The sequence below is a fragment of the Triticum dicoccoides genome, chromosome 7B, assembly GCF_002162155.2.
Source record: "Triticum dicoccoides isolate Atlit2015 ecotype Zavitan chromosome 7B, WEW_v2.0, whole genome shotgun sequence".
In the NCBI taxonomy this organism is placed as follows: Eukaryota; Viridiplantae; Streptophyta; class Magnoliopsida; order Poales; family Poaceae; genus Triticum; species Triticum dicoccoides.
The window spans coordinates 162,400,935-162,406,310 of NC_041393.1; the positions used below are offsets into that span (position 1 = coordinate 162,400,935).

Sequence of the window (5,376 nt, forward strand, 5' to 3'; positions counted from 1 at the left end):
TCATTATTAGATGAAAGAGAAAATAATTTTCTACTTTGTTAGACGTGTGCCAACTTACTAGTTACAATTTAATGTTTTTTTCTTTCATTTTGTTTCTTGTTTGAATACATATGCTAAAGAAGGATTTTTACTAACTTGAGCATCACCCGCTTGACCAAAACGTTGGGACTGGCATCCTCGCGCCATCCCGATCTAGTATGCATAGTGCCCATCCAGCTTAATTAATTAAGATGTAAGAGCAACTCCGACGGGGCGACCCATTTCGTCCGCCGCCGTCCGTTTGGGTCGGCGCGGACACAAAAGGCGGCCCCACGCGCCGACCCAAACGGACGCGCGTCCGCTTGGCGTTCGCATGGCTACCCATTCCCGGCCCAATTTTGAGCCGGATTTGTGTCGGCGCGGACACAAGACGGACGCGCGCACGCGCCTACTCCTCTCCTCGGACCCGCCGATCGGTGGCAGCCACCACCATTTCCCCCCATTTCCCTCAAAAACCCTCCCGCCCACGCGCTCCCGCCCCACACCCGCCATGGACGGTGCCTTCGACCTCGACGCCGCCGCCCCCAAGAGTTTCATAAGCGCAAGAAGTTTCCGCCTTACCAATTTGTGAGCACGCGTTGGTGGGTGTCCATTTCCAAGCGATGGAGGGTGATCCAACAAGGGTGCAACAAGTTTTGCGCCACTCTTGAGAGTGTCAAGGCCCGCCCCGTGAGCGGCATCGGCATGCAAGACATGGTATGCCAGCAAGCCGCCCTCTTTTGTGTCATCAAGTTCATGCTTGCGTGTTCATTTGCGTATTATTTGCCCATATGCTTGCATGGAAGCGTTTTGTAGGCATTTCAAGCTTTGGAGGCATTCAAAGCTCAACACAATGGCAAGTGCTTCAACCTCTCCCATTGCTTTTGGGTCATCAAGGACGAGGAGAAGTTCAATGCGCAATATGCCACACTCAAGTCGCGTGGGGGGGAGCAAGCAGTGGAGGATGTTGGGGAGGGCGAGCTGGCACGGCCGCGGGGGAAGACCAACTCCAAGAAGGAGGACAAGCGGGATGCGACATCCAACGCCTTGATCGCAAGCGTGGAGGGCATGATGAACAAGAAGGACTCAAGGGAGGAGGAGCACCGGAGTTTCAAGGCGGAGCAAATGGACGCTTTCATGGAGATCCAAAGGAGGAGGCTTGAGATGGACGCGGAGAAGCAAGTCAACATGTTCGAACTGGAGGTGGAAAAGCAAGCCAAGATGCTAGAGATCGAGGCCGCCAACACCAAGACCAAGGTGAAAGAAGTGGCTCTCGCGAGCATGATGATCGGGGTGGAGATCATGAAGGTGGATCTCAACACCGTGTCACCAAGGAAGAGGCCATGGTTCGAGAAGATGCAGACCGACATGCTCAAGTTCGCCGACGAGTGATCTATGGCGGCGAGCGCCATCTTTTTTGTATGCCGACATGTGTGCCGGCCGGCTGGCGAGTGCGCCAGCATGAGCTGTGGTCATATTTTCTGAAGCCGACATTGTATGCCGGCGCTGGCATGGTGCCGGCATGAGACATGGCCGCTGGCATGATCGGTCACGGGCCTTCTTTTAAAAAAAATTGAGTGCGAACATGAAATGGGTCGGCGGGTTGGGCGCACTGCCGACCCAAATCTAAAAGAAGGCGGACGTCGGGCGGGCGGCCGACCCAAACGGACAAAAAGTGAACAAATATACCGTCCGTTTGGTCGGCGCGTTGGAGTTGCTTGTTGCTCTAACCATCTGCTAGCTTGTTCGGTTAATCCTCCTCTCAAGAGGTAAGAGTATCAAAACCCAAAACCAAAACCAATCCACATAAGGGCTTGTTCGGTTAATCCTCCTCTCAAGAGGATTGGAGGGGATTGGCAAGGATTGAGATGTATTTTGACTTATAAGATGTTTAAATCCTCTCGAACCTCTTCAATCCCCTCGGCTCTACATGCAACCGAACAAGGCCTAAAGGTGGCCAGAGACGACAGGCAGCATCATGCCTCTTTGCAAAAGAATGGAATGGAACCGTGCAGCGCTGTGCTGTCGAGGAGGCACAGGCCAGTGCGGTGCTGGCTGGTTTATTGGTACTCAGAAGTTGGAAGCAAAGGCAGGCGGCTGGCAGGCAGGCCATGTCGATGGGATCGGATGAGATGCTCAACACCAACAACGTTTTGTATCAGTCGAATATATGCGCCTTTCCCGACGAATCCAATCCGATTAAATTACTTGGCGTGTCGAAAAAAAGTGCAGGGCACAGCACTACTATTTCGGAGTTGGGACTGAGCTCTGCTCACTGCTCGCGTCCAACAAGAGGTGCCCCCCAAATCCACTCACGCACGCACAAATCCAGCACCATCCAAGCAAGCAAGTGCCAAATCCAATCGGGACTAGCGGCGGCGGCATCCACCGGAGCAGGGGGCCTGCCCGCGCGGCGGTGGTGGCTTCCCCTGTTCCTCCCTTTCAGGTCCACGGGCCGGGCCGCGCGATGGAGGTGGGCGGTGGAGCGCCGGAGGAGCCGCGGCCTCGGAGTCGGAGCAGGAGGCAGCCCCACCGCCTCCGTGGCGCATACAAGCGGCTGCTTCTGCTTCTATCTAGGGTTTCAGTCGGCCTCCGAATCCAGTCGCACAAAAAAAAGCTCAACATCGACCAAGGTGAGGACAGAATCAGCGCGCTCCCGGACCATCTCCTCCTCGGAATCCTCGAGCGCCTCGACCTGCGCGACGCGGTACGCGCCGGCGCAGCCTCGAGGAGGTGGCGGCACCTCCCCCACCGGCTCTCGCGCCTGCACCTCGACGTCCGCCACTTCCACGGCGCCTTTCCGGCCGCGATCATGGAGGAGTTCACGGCCGCGACGTGCAGGTTACTGTCTCCGCCGGCCGAGCGCGAGTGCGCTCTCAAGACCCTCGTCCTCGACTTTTTCCCTGTGTCGGACGACCTGAGCACCCTCGGACGCGCCGTCGAGGACCTTGTCACCCACGGCGAGACTGAATGTCTTGAATTTCACATATGCTCGCCGTACGAGATCACCACTGGCCCGCAGCGTGCCGAGCTGCGGCAGCGGTTCATGTCCTTCTCCCGTGCCTGCCCCGTCGCCTTCGGGTGGCTCACCAAGTTAACTCTCAGTGACCTCGCGTTTCGACATTCTCAAGTCACCGACCTCATCGCCTCTTGCGATAGGCTCAAGCATCTTGCCCTGAGTTTCTGCTCGCTGGACCACTCGCCGCTCAAGATTGACGCCCCGCACTCTGGGATCCAGGAGCTCGAGTTCATCAATTTTGCATGCACACGGATCGAGCTCGTCTCTGTCCCTAAGCTTAGGAAAGTGTGCTGCCTATCTTGGCTCTGCAAGAACCCCCCGGTGCGCTTCGGCTATGTTCCAGAGCTGAATGATATAAGTCTCCGTCCTCTTGACAAGGCATGGCATGCGCCATTTGCTTTGAGCGAGTGCCTGCCAAGGAGCGCCAGGAATCTGTCTAATTTGTGTCTTGTTTTTTTTTTTTTTTGAAACGAGGCAAAGACTTGCCATTTTCATTGATTAAGGAGTGAGAATTGTCCGGTTAATTGACGGAAAACCGAGCTAAAACCAATACAATCCAACCCATATAACATGGGTACCACCGGCCAACCTGGCCACCGACATGGGATCACGGAGCTATAAAGATAGCTGCACCGAAAACATGACGGCACATGCCAACAGAAGGCCACACGTGTCTTGGTTTTGGCTCCCAAATGGTATGTTAAATTAATTTCGTCGTGCGTGCCACATGAATTTTTCTTCTCCGTCTAAATATTGCACGTTTGTCTTCTTCTCTAACTATTTCACCTCTCTACTTGTGTTCCTCTTCTTGCTGTAGATTTGGATTCAGCCGGAGCATTCGAAGCACCTCACTGCCACGCTCCGCAACTTGACTTCTGTGGTGCTTCTCGGTATCTTTCCTGAGTGTGATTTGAGCTGGACCCTGTTTATCCTTGAAGCTGCACCTGCCCTGCAGAATATCGGTGTATGTCTGCTATTTTACCTCCTTCAAATTTAATCCTTAGCTTAGCCAAGATATGACTCACTTCTAGTAGGACATGCTTTCGGAGTATTCAACATTAACAATGTATTAGGAAATCGATCCGATTTTCGGTCACTCATCAAACTCTATTAGAAGTAATGCATACATGCTGCATTGTAACTGGATATAGGGAACACATAGGTTGCATAGGAATGATAGTGCAATGCAAATGAAAGTTTTGATGCTCCATTTGAATTTTGCGGAGGGGGGGCATGATTTCATAGGAATCCTGGAAACATATGCATATGTGTCAATTTTGTGGAGGATTTAGTTAATGTGGACTCTCCCAAAAGCTCTGCAGAGAAAATTAAAAAAAGCTCTGCAGAGGCCTAAACTTAATTAACTGCTAGTGTTGAGCATGTTGCACAATTTTAAATGGCAAAGATGTTTAACTGCCATTTTTGCTATGTTTTCCTGCATGGGTTGGCTGCGAGTTTAATGTTAACATGTATTGTTTATTTTCTATGTCCATGCATGAAGTTGTCTCGAGTTCGACATCCATGTTTCAACATACCCAAGGACAGTGCTGAGGAGGCCACCGTGGTGTGGGAATCATCCAAGGATTTGAAGCACCTGAACTTGAAGTGGCTCCAGATAATTGGGTTCGAGGAGGAAGACAAGGTGATAAACTACATAAGGCTAGTCATGGAGCGAGCTGTTGGGTTGAAGAAAATCATACTGCGTGGTGAACTCCCATGTAAGAAATGTGATGCACTTACCTAAGGAGATGCCAGGTGGATGAAGCTCGCAGGCGTCGAATCAAGGAGCGACTCACACATGGATCCTCCTCATCCATGGATATAATAATGTGCTGACGGATATGGTCAAGGAATGCTATGTCGTTTTATAGCACTCGCTGCTGCTGGAGTGATGATTGTGTATGTGGCGCACCCAGTAGTAATTTTAATTTCTAGGTACTGGTAGCCTGAGAATATTTTACTGGTGCGGACCTCACAGTATAGCTCAACTGTGTGTGGTGCAATCGGCGTGCATGTGCTTTTCTTTTTAGTACCTGCCTATTGTATGCTGATTTGTTCACCGGCTGGGGGCATCACTCAAATTCTTCAATTCTTAGGAACTGGAAGCGAGGTTTTCGTAGTTAAGGCAATGGCAATAGGGGGCATCAACACTGACTGAAGCAGCTAAGGCAATGGAAACGAGGCTGACTGCGACGGGGTAGAGAATTGCACCCCCTGTGGGGTGTCATTCAAATTGCTTTGCTGCTCTATTTCCAGAGTGTGACATTCAAAAGTTGTGTAATTATAATATCATCAACTGACTTCTGACTTCTGACTAGACAGGGCGTAAATTGACCAAG

General features: G+C 51.7%; 1 pseudogene; it reads left to right on the forward strand.

Annotated features, from left to right (window-relative positions):
• The first annotated feature begins 2,169 nt into the window (after positions 1-2,169).
• Positions 2,170-5,066, forward strand: LOC119340950 (annotated as a pseudogene).
• Positions 5,067-5,376: the final 310 nt, after the last annotated feature.